Raw genomic sequence first — 15,467 nt, forward strand, 5'->3', positions numbered from 1 at the left:
GGGCGGGTCCTGAAGCTGACTGTGCAAGGTGTGCGGTGCAAGCTTATAAACAAATGACTTTAGAAGAGAGTCACTTGCTCCTATCGCATGTGTCTTTTCACAGCAGATATTGAAATAACTAACTGCCTGAGGCCATAGGCGCCAACTTTCCCCAGCACCGGTCCTTGCTCACGCCCCCCAGCCCTGCCCCAACTCCCCACCCCACCCCCACCCCTGCCCCACCCCATTCCAACCCCTTCCCCAAATCCCCACCCCAGCCCTGCCTCTTCCCTGAGTGTGCCTCATTCCCCCTCCTCCTAGCCGCATGAAACAGCTGTTTTGCGACGCAAGCACTGGGAGCTAGGGGGGGAAAAGCAGGCATGCGGCATGCTCAGGGGAGGAGGTGAGCTGGGGGTGGGGAGCTGCCGGTGGGTGATGAGCACCCACCAATTTTTCCCCCTGGGTGCTCATCGGAGTCAGCGCCTATGCCTGAGGCAAGCCAGGAGCGGCGCCAGGGTTTTTGGCGCCCTAGGCGCAGGGCCGGCTCTACCCATTTCACCGCTGGTCCCACGGCTCTGGTGGACCTCCCGCAGGCGTCCCTGTGGAGGGTCTGCTGGTCCCAGGGCTCCGGTGGACCTGCCGCAGGCGTGCCTGCGGATGCTCCACCGGAGCCGCGGGACCAGCGGACCCTCCGCAGGCATGCCTGCGGGAGGTCCACCGGAGCCGCCTGCCGCCCTCCTGGCAAAATGCCGCCCCCCCCAAATCCTGGCGCCCTAGGCGACTGCCTAGGTCACCTAAATGGAAGTGCCGGCCCTGAGGCAACCCCTTGTTGTGCAAGTTAGTGAGAATATCCAGTGAGAGCAGCAGAAACAGCCCTAGGCACCAGCTTCCAAAACATAAACCAATTTAATTTAGTTTAATGAGAGTTTAGAGAGCCATAGAGTCTAAATCCAGAAGGCACTACCAGATCATCTAATCTGACCTCACCACTCAGCACCCTCACACTAAACCCAACAACCAAAATGAGATCAAAGTATTACAGCTCACAGGAGACTAATGTGCCACAGGCATAAACTAGGAGGGACCGAGGTGTGCCATGCATGAGGGGCCTGCAATGGCAAGGAAATGATTAAGTGAGATATACCCAGATAATCCTGGCACATGACCCCACCCACATGCTGCAGAGAAAGGCAAAAAAAAAACAAATCAAAACAAACAAACAAACTAAGGTCACTGCCAATCTAATCTCTCCCTCTGGCACATAATATTCTAGTCTCCTATGGTCTGCAATACTTGGTTTAATTTCAGTTGCTGGGTTTAGTATGTGGGTACTGAGTGGTGTTGGTAGCCTGTGATATCCAGGAGGTCAGACTCAAGCAGGGGTTCTCAAACTGGGGGTTGGGACCCCTCAGGGGGTCACAAGGTTCTTACATGGGGGGTCGCAAGCTGTCAGCCTCCACCCCAAACCCCGCTTTGCCTCCAGCATTTATAATGGTGTTAAATATATAAAAGGTGTTTTTGATTTATAAGAAGGGGTCACACTGAGAGGCTTTCTATGTGAAAGGGTTCACCAGTACAAAAGTTTGAGAACCACTGGACTAGATGATTTGGTGGACCCTTCAGCCTTAAAATGTATGTCTATGCATTAGACCTTGAGCATGTAAGCAGGGTCTGAATGAGCTCTCTCTCGACATCTAGTGATGAACTAGGGGGAAAAGAGTTCAGGAGCATACAGTATTTGCATAGACACAACTGTGCTGCCTAGGTGCTCAGCAGATGGAGCTGCTTTGCTAAAGAGATCAATTTTGGCTGGATTTGGGTTACGTTCACTGTAGTATTGAATGTAGGGATAATTATTGTATGAGTAAAGGGCAGCAGAGCTGTACTTTAGCATGCCCTGCTTGAGGGGTCACCCTAAACTGAAACTCACTTGCCAAGCACAAGTAGGAATGCCAAATGCCAGGGGAAAAGAGGGTGGAGTGTTGCAGTCTGGTGGTGTAGAGTCTGAGTGATGAGTTCTAGAGAGGTTTCAGAGTAGCAGCCGTGTTAGTCTGTATCCGCAAAAAAAACAGGAGTACTTGTGGCACCTTAAAGACTAACAAATTTATTTTAGCATGAGCTTTCGTGAGCTACAGCTCACTTCTTCGGATGCATAGAATGGAACACACAGACAGGAGATATTTATACATACAGAGAACATGAAAAGGTGGAAGTATGCATACCAACAGGAAGAGTCTAATCAATTGAGATGAGCTATCATCAGCAGGAGGAAAAAAACTTTTTGAAGTGATAATTAAGATGGCCCATAGAAGGTGTGAGGAGAACTTAACATAGGGAAATAGATTCAATTAGTGTAATGACCCAACCATTCCCAGTCTCTGTTTAGGCCAGTGTTAATTGTATCTATTTTGCATATTAATTCAAGTTCAGCAGTTTCTCTTCCACCTTTTCATGTTCTCTGTATGTATAAATATCTTCTGTCTGTGTGTTCCATTCTATGCATCCGAAGAAGTAAGCTGTAGCTCACGAAAGCTCATGCTAAAATAAATTTGTTAGTCTTTAAGGTGCCACAAGTACTCCTGTTCTTTTTGAGTTCTAGAGACAGTGTTTGATTTTCTTCTCCCCTCCTTGGTGTTTAATGACAGAGTTTATTAAACATCCTTTTTTCTGTCCTGAGATTAGAAGAGGTTAATCACTGATAAACAAGTCAAGTGGTTAAGTGTTGCAGTAAAAAACAGCTCAGAAGCTGTACTGGTAGTGAGGGTCCCTACTTTCTGGTATCACTAAGAGCTGGCCTAGTGATGGAACCTCAGAACATGGTATCAAATCCACTGGATTGATATTATGGCCCCACCTTGGAAACCCCTTCAGTGTGCTAGCCTCCTTAGGCATCTCACCCTTCCTCCAGGATAAGCCAGGCAGCTTCACCGCCTTCTTAGACTAGCCCTCTGGGCCTTCAGCACTCCTGCGTCACACCGTATGCTCTGTTCAGCTAGTCCAACTGAGATAGGCTCCTGATGGAGATTTGTACACTATTCAGGAATTAATTCATCTCACCCAGCATTTGCAGTAGCAAAGAATCCTATGGCACCTTATAGACTAACAGACGTTTTGAAGCATGAGCTTTCGTGGGTGAATACCCACTGCGTCGGATGCAAGAGTGGAAATTTCCAGGGGCAGGTAAATATAAGCAAGCAAGAAGCAAGCTAGAGATAACGAGGTTAGATCAATCAGGGAGGATGAGGCCCTGTTCTAGCAGTTGAGGTGTGAAAACCAAGGGAGGAGAAACTGGTTCTGTAGTTGGCAAGCCATTCACAGTCTTTGTTTAATCCTAAACTGATGGTGTCAAATTTGCAAATGAACTGAAGCTCAGCAGTTTCTCTTAGAAGTCTGGTCCTAAAGTTTTTTTGCTGCAGGATGGCCACCTTAAGATCTGCTATTGTGTGGCCAGGGCGGTTGAAGTGTTCTCCTACAGGTTTTTGTATATTGCCATTCCTAATATCTGATTTGTGTCCATTTATCCTTTTCCTTAGAGACTGTCCAGTTTGGCCGATGTACATAGCAGAAGGGCATTGCTGGCATATGATGGCATAATACATTGGTGGATGTGCAGGTGAATGAACCGGTGATGGTGTGGCTGATCTGGTTAGGTCCCGTGATGATGTTGCTGGTGTAGATATGTGGGCAGAGTTGGCATCGAGGTTTGTTGCATGGATTGGTTCCTGAGCTAGAGTTACTATGGTGCGGTGTGCAGTTACTGGTGAGGATATGCTTCAGGTTGGCAGGTTGTCTGTGGGCGAGGACTGGCCTGCCACCCAAGGCCTGTGAAAGTGTGGGATCATTGTCCAGGATGGGTTGTAGATCCCTGATGATGCGTTGGAGGGGCTTTAGCTGGGGACTGTATGTGATGGCCAGTGGAGTCCTGTTGGTTTCTTTCTTGGGTTTGTCTTGCAGCAGGAGGCTTCTGGGTACACGTCTGGCTCTGTTGATCTGTTTCCTTATTTCCTCGTGCGGGTACTGTAGTTTTGAGAATGCTTGGTGGAGATTTTCTAGGTGTTGGTCTCTGTCTGAGGGGTTAGAGCAGATATGGTTGTACCTCAGTGCTTGGCTGTAGACAATGGATCTTGTGGTGTGTCCGGGATGGAAGCTGGAGGCATGAAGGTAGGCATAGCGGTTGGTAGGTTTTCGGTATAGGGTGGTGTTAATGTGACCATCACTTATTAGCACTGTGGTGTCTAGGAAGTGGACCTCCTGTGTAGATTGGTCCAGGCTGAGGTTGATGGAGGGGTGGAAGCTGTTGAAATCGTGGTGGAATTTTTCCAGAGTCTCCTTCCCATGGGTCCAGATGATGAAGATGTCATCAATGTAGCGTAGGTAGAGAAGGGGTGTGAGTGGACGGGAGCTGAGGAAGTGTTGTTCCAGGTCGGCCATAAAAATATTGGCATATTGTGGGGCCATGCGGGTGCCCATAGTGGTGCCACTGATCTGGAGATATATATTGTCATCAAATTTGAAATAGTTGTGTGTGAGGATAAAAGCATTTGCAGTGTCACTCAAACAGCGTTCTCAAAATAGTTGGCTTTATTAGTTAACTGGAACACAGCATAGGAAGTCATTTGGGTAGCACAGAGAAATAAAGGTTAAAGCATAGTCCATTCTGGTTAGCCTGGAGCCCAACCAAGCTCTGTCCAGCTCTTTATCTGACCTCCTTCCTTAGACTCCTGGTGAGAGCTCTGACACCTTCCAGCAGCCAATTCTTATTCCCCACCTCATACCTTTCCACTGCTCTGATCGCAACCTGTGGGTGGTTGTTCAGCATCCCTAAGGAGAGGAAGGGAAGTTCATAGCCCTCTGGGTCTCATTGATTGCTAGGTGCAAATGTCCTGGAACTTGGCTGCACCATTTTCTTCTCAGATGCTCCATTAATATTGAGACTAAGGCTTGGTCTACACTACAATGTTAGGTTGATAGAAGCCACCATAAGACAACCAAATAATGTGTGTGTACACTACTTCCGCCAACCTAAGTTGCCTGTAATGTTTACTTCTGTACTCCACCCCTGTGAGAGGCACATCGCTTAATTTGATATTCACAAGCCAACACAGAGGTAGTGTAGACATTGCATTGAATAATTGACCTCCCAAAGGTGTCCACAATGATCTGCTGTGACCGCTCTGGAGAGTGTTTTCAACTCTACTGCATGGTCTCCTGGTACAGAGAAGCAGCCCCGCCCCTGGTAAAGCCCTGTGAACTTTTTGAATTTTCATTTCCTGTTTGATCAGCATGGATAGCTCACCAGCACAGCTAATCATGGAGACTCAATGCCCCAAAGGCACTCCAGCCTGGAGTACACAGGATGTGGTTGATCTTATTGCTGTGTGGGGAGAAGACTCTGTGCAGACACAGCTCCGATCCAGCAGAAGAAACACTGACATCTATGCAAAGATCACGTGGGGCAAGGAGGGGGACACAGTAATGTCATGTGAAAATAAAAGAACTTCGGCAAGTGTACCAGAAGACAAGGGAGGTGAACAGTCTTTCTGGCTGTGCCCAACAGACATGTCACTTTTACAATGAGCTGCATATGATTCTTGGCAGTGACTCAACCAGTAGCCCAAAATGCAGCATGAATACCTCCCGGGATCCTAAATCCTGAGCCACCTCAGGCAACAATGAGGAGGACATTGTGGATAAGGAAGAGCAGTATGAGGAGAATGGGAGACAGGCGAGTGGTGGATCCATTCTCCCCGACACCCAGGATCTGATTTTAACCCTGGATCCCAGCCAGTCTCAGGACAGAGAGGTGGTCAACTGTGATGCCAGGGAAGTCACAAATATCTATAGTCACAAACTCATTTGCAAGCAGCTCAATAGTGTTGTTAAAGTCCATTCCATGTTCTTCTTTCCACTTCCTTTTGCACAGCAAGTCTATGTCATTACATCTCAATTGAGCATGTCCTCAGTTGGCTGAGGTAGGTTAATTTTCAGGTGAATCTCCCTTTCTTGCAAGGCTGGATTTGAACCAACAGGGAGTGCCCAGAGCCAGGGGGGAGAGGGCATTCACCTGACCTGAGCTTGGCGCTGCAAGGAGCCAAGAAAGTAGATTTCAAAACAAAAATCCACTAGCTGGACCTATTAGTCTGTACACTGTGACAAAGTTCCTCCTCTACCTTGGTGGGTCCTGCGCTTATTGGCAGATTTGCTCGCCTCACAGATTCACCCTGTGGGTTGGGAAACAGCCCAGAGATCTTCCCCTCTGGTAGAAGCCACAGTCCAGGGCAATTCCTCCTGTGTCTGATCAGGAGTTGGGAGGTTTGGGGGGAACCCAGGCCCACCCTCTACTCTGGGTTCCAGCCCAGGGCCCTGTGGATTGCAGCTGTCTATAGTGCCTCCTGTAACAGCTGCATGACAGCTACAACTCCCTGGGCTACTTCCCCATGGCCTCCTCCAAACACCTTCTTTATCTTCACCACAGGACCTTCCTCCTGGTGTCTGATAATGCTTGTACTCCTCAGTCCTCCAGCAGCACGTCCTCTCACTCCCAGCTCCTTGCGCCTCTTGCTCCCAGCTCCTCACACATGCACCACAAACTGAAGAGAGCTCCTTTTGAAACCCAGGTGCCCTGATTAGCCTGCCTTAATTGATTCTAGCAGCTTCTTGATTGGCTGCAGGTGTTCTAATCAGCCTGTCTGCCTTAATTGTTTCCCGAAAGTTCCTGATTGTTCTGGAACCTTCCCTGTTACCTTACCCAGGGAAAGGGGACCTACTTAACCTGGGGCTAATATATCTGCCTTCTATCACTCTCCTGTAGCCATTTGGCCTGACTCTGTCACATATCCCCCGCTCCTCTGCTCAACACCACGGGGTTGGGCAACTTGGGATGTCAGGCAGTGTACCCGTGACAAGCCATCTGCATTGCCATGGTGGCATCCAGCCTGGTGGTGTATGGTGAATTGGAAAGGTTGTAGGGACAGGAACCATCTGGTCACCCTTATTTCACTGCATCTTCTGGAGGGGTGCATGGTCGATCACAAGGGAAAACCGACGTCCCAGAAGGTAATAACGTAGTGTTTCCATGGCCCATTTCACAGCTAGGCATTCTCTCTCAATCACGGCATACTTCTGCTCTCTCGGGAGGAGTTACCTGCTGAGGTGGAGGATTGGGTGTTCTTCATCTCCGACCATCTGCGATAGGACAGCTCCCAATCCTACTTCAGATGCATCTGTTTGTAAAATGAATTCTTTGTTGAAGTCTGGGGCTATAAGCACGGGGTTACTGCAGAGGGCTGGCCGTAGATCCATGAATGCTTTCTCTGTGGCATCTGTCCACTTCACCATGTCTGGACCCCGGGCTTTTATCAGGTCTGTCAGGGGACTCACTCTGGTAGCAAAATGGGGAATAAATCGTCGGTAGTACCCCACCACACCCAGGAATGCCCAGACTTGCTTTTTCTGATTCGGCCAGGGCCAATTTTGGATAGTATCTAGTTTTGTTTAGTTGGGGCTTGACCATGCCCCTTCCTACAATGTAGCCAAGGTATTTAGCCTCAGCTAGCCCTAATGCACACTTGGCTGGGTTGGCTGTGAGGCCAGCCCGTCTTAGCGTGTCCAGAACCACTTCCACCTTTTCCAAGTGGGTCTCCCAGCCCGGGGTGTGAATAATCACATCATCCAGGTATGCCGCTGCATAACTGGTATGGGGCCGTAGGAGCTTGTCCACAAGACACTGGAAGGTGGCAGGTGCCCCATGCAGTCCAAAAGGAAGAACAGTATATTGAAACAGACCTTCTGGGGTAGAGAATGCCGTCTTTTCTTTCGCATCTTTGGCAAGGGGAATCTGCCAGTATCCCTTTGTTAAATCAAGGGTGGTCAAAAATCGGGCATTGCCCAGGCGGTCAACTAACTCATCGATACGGGGTATGGAGTAGGCATCAAATTTGGATATCTCATTCAGCCGGCGAAAGTCATTACAAAACCTCATGGTGCTATTGGGTTTGGGCACCAACACAATCGGGCTTGACCACTGACTATGGGACTCTTCGATGACTCCCAGCTCCAACATCCTTTTTACCTCTGCCTTGATCTCCTCCCTTTTTGCTGCTGGGACCTGATATGGTCTTAAAGTTACCTTTGCCCCAGGGTCTGTGATAATGTGGTGATATGCTTCGGTGGTCCAACCAGGTTTGGTTGAAAACATGTCCTGGTATCGGTTGATCATCTCAGTTACCTCCTTCTTCTGGTTTGGTGTCAGATCAGTGAATATCCTGATTTGCTCCTGCATGTTATTTCCTTGGATCAGGGTCTCCTGGGCCACTATTAAAAATATATATAGGAGATAGCCTATCTCCTAGAACTGGAAGGGACCTTGAAAGGGCATCTAGTCCAGCTCCCTGCCTTCACTAGCAGGACCAAGATTCCTAAGTGGCCCCCTCGAGGATTGAGCTCATAACCCTGGGTTTAGCAGGCCAATACTCAAACCACTGAGCTATCCCTCCCCCTACCCAGGCCTCTTGTTGGTGCCAAGGCTTTAAGAGGTTAATGTGATAAATTTGTTCTTGTTTCCAGCATCCTGGCTGCCGCACTTTGTAGGTTACTTCCCCCACGGGTTCAACCACCTCATAGGGCCCCTGCCATTGGGCCAAAAGCTTGCTTTCTGCTGTGGGTACCAACACCATCACCCGATCCCCTGGTTGGAACTGTCAGACCTTTGCCTGGCAATTGTAATGGGTTCACTGGGCCTTGCGCCTTTTCCAAATGTTCCTGTACAATAAGAGTGACCCGGGCTATCCGTTCCCGCATCTGCAACAAATGGTCAGTTATATTTCTCCTGTCATTGGGTTCCTCTTCCCAGATTTCTTTTGCAATATCTAGTATGCCACGGGGGTGGCGTCCATATAATAACTCAAAGGAGGAAAATCCAGTTGAGGCCTGAGGTACCTCCCAGATTGCAAACATAAGGTAGGGTAGTAGGGGTATCCCAATCCTTCCTGTCCCGACTTACCACTTTCCTTATCATTGCCTTGAGGGTTCGGTTAAACCTTTCTACCAGCCCATCGGTCTGCGGATGATAGACTGAAGTTCTCAGGGTATGTATATGGAGCAGCGTACAGAGGTCCTTCATTAGCTTTGACATAAAGGGGGTATCTTGGTCTGTTAATATCTCCTTTGGTAGCCCCACTCAGGCAAAGATCCCCACCAACTCCTTAGCTATAATTTTAGAGGCCGTGTTCCGCAGGGAGACGGCTTCTGGGTAGCGAGTAGCATAATCCAGAACAACAAGTATATATTGGTGGCCCCAGGCTGTCTTCTCCAGGGGTCCCACTAGGCCCATGACTATTCACTCGAAGGGGTCCTCTATGATGGGAAGGGATACCAAACGTGTCCTCAAGTGGGGACGGGGACTGTGCAGCTGACACTCTGGGCAGGACACACAGTACCTCCGCACTTCTTCATGTACTCCGGGCCAGAAGAATCATCACAGGATCTGTGCCAGGGTCTTTTCTACCCCCAAATGCCCCCCAAAAAGATGACTATGGGCAAGACTTAATACAGCATTCTGGTGTTTTTGAGGTACTAGGATCTGCTGTACCTTCTGCCCCTGTACTGGTGCAACCCAGTATAAGAGATTCTTCTTCATTATGAAGTAGGGTTCGGGTCCCTGTGGAAGGGTTTTTCGGTCACTTCCTTCCTAATGTTGTCGTACCTTGGGTCTTCTGCCTGGTCCCATCCAAAATTTCCTCTCCCAGGGCTAATCTGCCTGAGATCTAGGGGGCCAGTTTCTGTTGCCTCTACTGGTTCAGAGGCGTTAGGGTGTGGGTCAGACTCGGGTGCTTCTCCCTCCTGCGTGGCCTCCTTTTCAGCTGCTCGGGTCCACCTACCTACGAGAGTGACCCTCTGGCTTTGAGTCAGTATTTGGGTTCCCAAGGCCTTAGCTGCCCTCCTTTCCCTTTTTGACTTTCTACCCTGTCTGGGAGTGGAGAACAAATCTGGGGATATTTCAGAGAAGACTGGGGGATTGACAGTCTACTGTGGATGCCTCACTATCTCTAGGGTTTCCCCCTTTCTCCAATTCCCCTACCGGGAGTAAGTCTCCAAACCATGGGAAGTCCCTCCCTATGAGCACCGGGTCTGGCAAGTACACAGGACTTGTACCTTTTGACAGTAGGCTGTGGCTGAGTATCCTGTGCTCTCCCCTGCATGGGGTTTAGGAATAACTCTGCCCCTGCCTGGGGCCCAGAAGCACACAGTGCCCGCTCCCCCATGCTGGCTACCTGAGGTCCCGGTACATGCTAGAGTAGACCCAGGTGCCCCCGATGCGGCTGGATGCCTCAAACACCACGACAGGTGCAAAGGACTCGGGGTGGGCAAAAATGTGGAGAGCCGCGCATAGCCTGGCTGCTCCTTCCCCGATCACCACCACCTGCAGTTTCCCTGGGGTCATTATCCCACCGCGCAGCTGAGAACAGGCAAAGCAAATGGGATGAGAGCTGGGGCCTAGGCCTCTCTCAGTCCCATCCCCCACTACCCGAAAACTCTCTGCAAATGCCACAACCCCCCAAAGTTCTCCATTGCCCCATTCCCCTAAAACTCCCCCAGCCACTCCCTCCAAACCCTCTCCTCACCCACACCTCCATAAATGCCCCCCTATTTTCTCCCCGCTGTCTCCTCAATAGGACAGGCTCCTACCCCGTTCTCGGGCACAGAACCACAACCAAAACTTGCACAGACTTTGTCTGCATCTCACAGACACTCAGCGGATTCCCACCGGCCATTGTGTTGGCTTAGTCACCGGAGAAAAGTTTTATAGTCTGGCACCCATTTCCCCAGCACCTTCCTATCACTGATCAGAAACAAACTAGTTACACAAACAGGGACCCCTTGCCAAGTGCTGAGGTACAGCCTCTGGGGTGGGCACAGGGGCTGTTTATACAGAAAGAACAATGAAAGCATTTTGAGAGTTATGTTTAAAATAATATTTTAGTGCTGCCCTTCAGTCCTTCAAAAATGGTGTCTACTAATAACTAGTACGCTTTTACAATTAATCAAATGTTTCTCTAGAAACACAAGTTTCTTCTGTTTCTGTATGATAATGTCAGGTCATTTCTGAGCCCACAGGATACAACCTTCCTCTTTGGTTACAACAATATTGATGTGTTCTATTGTCAACATTATATATTTTTGTTCTTGTTTGCCAAAAAAATACATGTAAGTGCTTTAGTGTGCAGCAGATTCAGCCCCAATACTAGGTATATTTGTCATTATTTTTTTAATCAAAACTAAATAATTTATACTTATTTCAGAAATATACTAAACAGGATTTTGTTATGTGCTAACTAAATTATACATAATACCTGTCTGATTCTTAAAGAAATAAATAAAGTTTAATTTTGATAAGCAAGTAACTACTGCAGATACTTCAATTTTTCCCATTTTAATTTTTCCCATGCCTTCAAACTTTCCAGCTATTTTACACTTCAGCTGTTTATACAGGAACCCCGCAGTCAGTGCTGAGAGCTGGCCGCCTCTGGGGTGGGACATGGGGGCTGATTATACAGGAACCCTTCACCTGGTCCTGAGATGCTGCTGACTCTGGGGTGGGGTGGGTTGCAGGGGGCTATTTATACAAGGACCCCTTGCCTGGTTCTGAGATGAAGCCACCTCTGGGGTGAGGTATGGCCGGGGGACATTTATACAGGGACCCCCTCGCCCAACCCTAAGATGCAGCCGCCTCAGGGGTGGAGTGTGCGGGCTGTTTAACAGCCAAACAGCAACACCACACAAGCATTTCGGACAGGAAGTGAAAGATAATCCTGCTTCCAGCTAACACTGCAGGGGATATTCCTCCCTGTGGGGCCAGGACACTAGAGGGGAGTTGCCTGGGGCTCTCTACCAGCACAACAAGATGGGGGATGGGGGGTCTCATTCCCTTACCCTCAGGTGGCAGTTGCCCCCCAGCTGTGCCCTGGGGCTCTGGCAGAAGGGATGCCCCACACACACCCCAACCCCAATCCCACTCCTGGCTCTTCACTTCCTCATCTGAACTTCAGTGGGAGGTCAGGATCCTGGGTTTCTTGTGTCTGCTTCTCCTGGCAGAGGCGATGCTCGATCTGCACCACCTTTCTCGCTAACAGCCCTTCAGCTGGTGAACGAAGGCTGGAATCTGAAAGGACAGGGGAGCTCTGGGGCAGCGATATGCAGAGGGGTCCTCCTCCTACAAGCAGCTCACAGGTGGGCTAGGAAGGGTATAGCTGGATCCCCTCTATCCCAACTGGACTGCAGGGCTGAAGCTGAACAGGTGTCATCTCCCTGTGCAGGGAAAAGGCCTGGGTAGGGATCGTCGAATTGTGGAAGTCAACGAATGGCTACGCAGGTGGTGTCAGAGAGCAGGCTTTGGATTCTTCGACCATGGGATGGTGTTCCAAGAAGGAGTGCTAAGCAGAGACGGGCTCCACCTAACAAAGAGAGGGAAGAGCATCTTCGCAAGCAGGCTGGCTAACCTAGTGAGGAGGGCTTTAAACTAGGTTCACCGGAGGAAGGAGACCAAAGCCCTGAGGTAAGTGGGGAAAGAGGATACTGGGAGGAAGCACGAGCAGGAGAGTGCAAGAGGGGAGGAGTCCTGTCTCAGACCGAGAAAGCGGGACAATCAGCGAGTTATCTTAAGTGCCTATACACAAATGCAAGCAGCATGGGAAACAAGCAGGGAGAACTGGAAGTCCTGGCACAGTCAAGGAACTATGATGTGACTGGAATAACAGAGACTTGGTGGGATAATTCACATGACTGGAGTACTGTCATGGATGGAGATAAACTCTTCAGGAAGGACAGGCAGGGCAGAAAAGGTGGAGGAGTTGCATTGTATGTAAGAGAGCAGTATGACTGCTCAGAGCTCCAGTATGAAACTACAGAAAAACCTGAGTCTCTGGATTAAGTTTAGAAGTGTGAGCAACAAAGGTGATGTGGTGGTGGGAGTCTGCTAGAGACCACCAAACCAGGGGGATGAGGCTTTCTTCCGGCAACTAGCAGAAGTTACTAGATCGCAGGCCCTGGTTCTCATGGGAGACTTGAATCACCCTAATATCTGCTGGGAGAGCAATACAGCGGTGCACAGACAATCCAGGAAGTTTTTGGACAGTGTAGGGGACAATTTCCTGGTCCAAGTGCTGGAGGAACCAACTGGGGCAGAGCTCTTCTTGACCTGCTGCTCACAAACAGAGAAGAGTTAGTAGGGGAAGCAAAAGTGGATGGGAAGCTGGGAGGCAGTGACCATGAGATGGTTGAGTTCAGGATCCTGACACAAGGAAGAAATGAGAGCAGCAGAATACAGACCCTGGACTTCAGAAAAGCAGACTTTGACTCCCTCAGGGAGCTGATGGGCGGGATCCCTTGGGAAAATAACATGAGGGGGAAAGGAGTCCAGGAGAGCTGGCTGTATTTTAAAGAATCCTTATTGAGGTTAAAGGTAATAATTGGAGATATACCAATCTCCTAGAACTGGAAGGGACCTTGAAAGGTCATTGAGTCCAGCCCCCTGCCTTCACTAGGAGGACCAATTTTTGCACCAGATCCCTAAGTGGCCCCCTCAAGGATCGAACTCACAACCCTGGGTTTAGCAGGCCAATGCTCAAACCACTGAGCTATCCCAACTCCTGATCAGACACAGGAGGAGTTGACCCAGACTGTGGGGAAGATCATTGAGGTGAGCAAATCTGCCAATAAGTGCAGGACCCACCACGGTAGAGGAGGAACTTTGTCACAGTGGATAGAAAGCTGGCTAGATCGTCGGGCTCAACGGGTAGTGATCAACGGTTCCAAGTCTAGTTGGCAGCCGGTATCACGCGGAGTGCCCAAAGGGTCGGTCCTGGGACCGGTTTTGTTCAATATCTTCATTAATGTTCTGGAGGATGGCAGGGACTGCATTCTCAGCAAGTTTTGCAGATGACACTAAACTTGGAGGAGTGGTAGATACGCTGGAGGGTAGGGATAGGATACAGAGGGACCTAGACAAATTAGAGGACTGGGCCAAAAGAAACCTGATGAGTTTCAACAAGGACAAGTGCAGAGTCCTGCACTTAGGACGGAAGAAGCCCATTCACTGTTACAGACTAGGGACCGAATGGCTAGGAAGCCGTTCTGTAGAAAAGGACCTAGGAGTTACAGTGAATGAGAAGCTGGATATGAGTCAACAGTGTGCCCTTGTTGCCAAGAAGGCTAACAGCATTTTGGGCTGTATAAGTAGGGGAATTGCCAGCAGATCGAGGGAGGTGATCATTCCCCTCTATTCGACATTGGTGAGGCCCCGTTTGGAGTACTCAGGGGCGGCTCTAGACACCAGCGCGCCAAGCAGGCGCTTGGGGCGGCCGTTTCCCCGGGGGGCGGCATTTGGCTCCGGTGGAGCTCCCGCCGGCATGCCTGCGGCAGGTCCACCGGAGCCCGGGATGAGCGGACCTGCCGCAGGCATGACTGCGGCGGGTCCCGTCTTCCCGCGGCTCCGGTTGAGCTCCCGCAGGCATGACTGCGGCAGGTCCGCTCGTCCCGGGCTCCGGTGGACCTGCCACAGGCATGCCGGCAGGAGCTCAACCGGAGCCGCGGGAAGAGGGGACCCGCCGCGGGACCGGGGAAGGGCGGCGCAGCGCTCCGCGCTGCTTGGGGCAGCCTGATTTCTAGAGCCGCCCCTGGGAGTACTGTGTCCAGTTTTGGGCCCCACATTACAAGAAGGATGTGGAAAAATTGGAAAGAGTCCAGCGGAGGGCAACAAAAATGATTAGGGGGCTGGAGCACATGACTTATGAGGAGAGGCTGAGGGAACTGGGATTGTTTAGTCTGCAGAAGAGAAGAATGAGGGGGGATTTGATAGCTGCTTTCAACTACCTGAACGGGGGTTCCAAAGAGGATGGATCTAGACTGTTCTCAGTGGTAGAAGATGACAGAACAAGGAGTAATGGTCTCAAATTGCAGTCGGGTAGGTTTAGGTCAGATATTAAAAAAAAAAAATTCACTCAGACAGTGGTGAAGCACTGGAATGGATTACCTAGGGAGGTGGTGTAATCTCCTTCCTTAGAGGTTTTTAAGGTCAGGGTTGACAAAGCCCTGGCTGGGATGATTTAGTTGGGCATTGGTCCTGCTTTGAGCAGGGGGTTGGATTAGATGTCCTCCTGAGGTCCCTTCTAACCCTGATATTTTATGATTCTATGATCTCCACTTCTCCCCAGATGTGTGCTGGGTGCTAGCCCTGTGAGTTAGTGGGATGACTGTGCAAAAGGATCGTACATTGTGAGCAGGGCCTATAGATTTTTAGGCCTGAGAAGCTGAGGGAGGAGATGGCTGCTCCCAGGTATCAGGGAGATTAAATGCAGTGGAGAGAGCCTGGGCCGGGGAGCAGCTCAGGGTGGACATTAATGGTCAGGGGAGATAAGAGCAATAAATCATTCCCCTGAGTCCTCAGATTGGGAAACCCCTGAGCAGCAGGAACTGAAAAGGCCAATGCCCTC

The sequence above is a fragment of the Mauremys reevesii genome, linkage group 3, assembly GCF_016161935.1.
Source record: "Mauremys reevesii isolate NIE-2019 linkage group 3, ASM1616193v1, whole genome shotgun sequence".
Classification (NCBI taxonomy): Eukaryota; Metazoa; Chordata; order Testudines; family Geoemydidae; genus Mauremys; species Mauremys reevesii.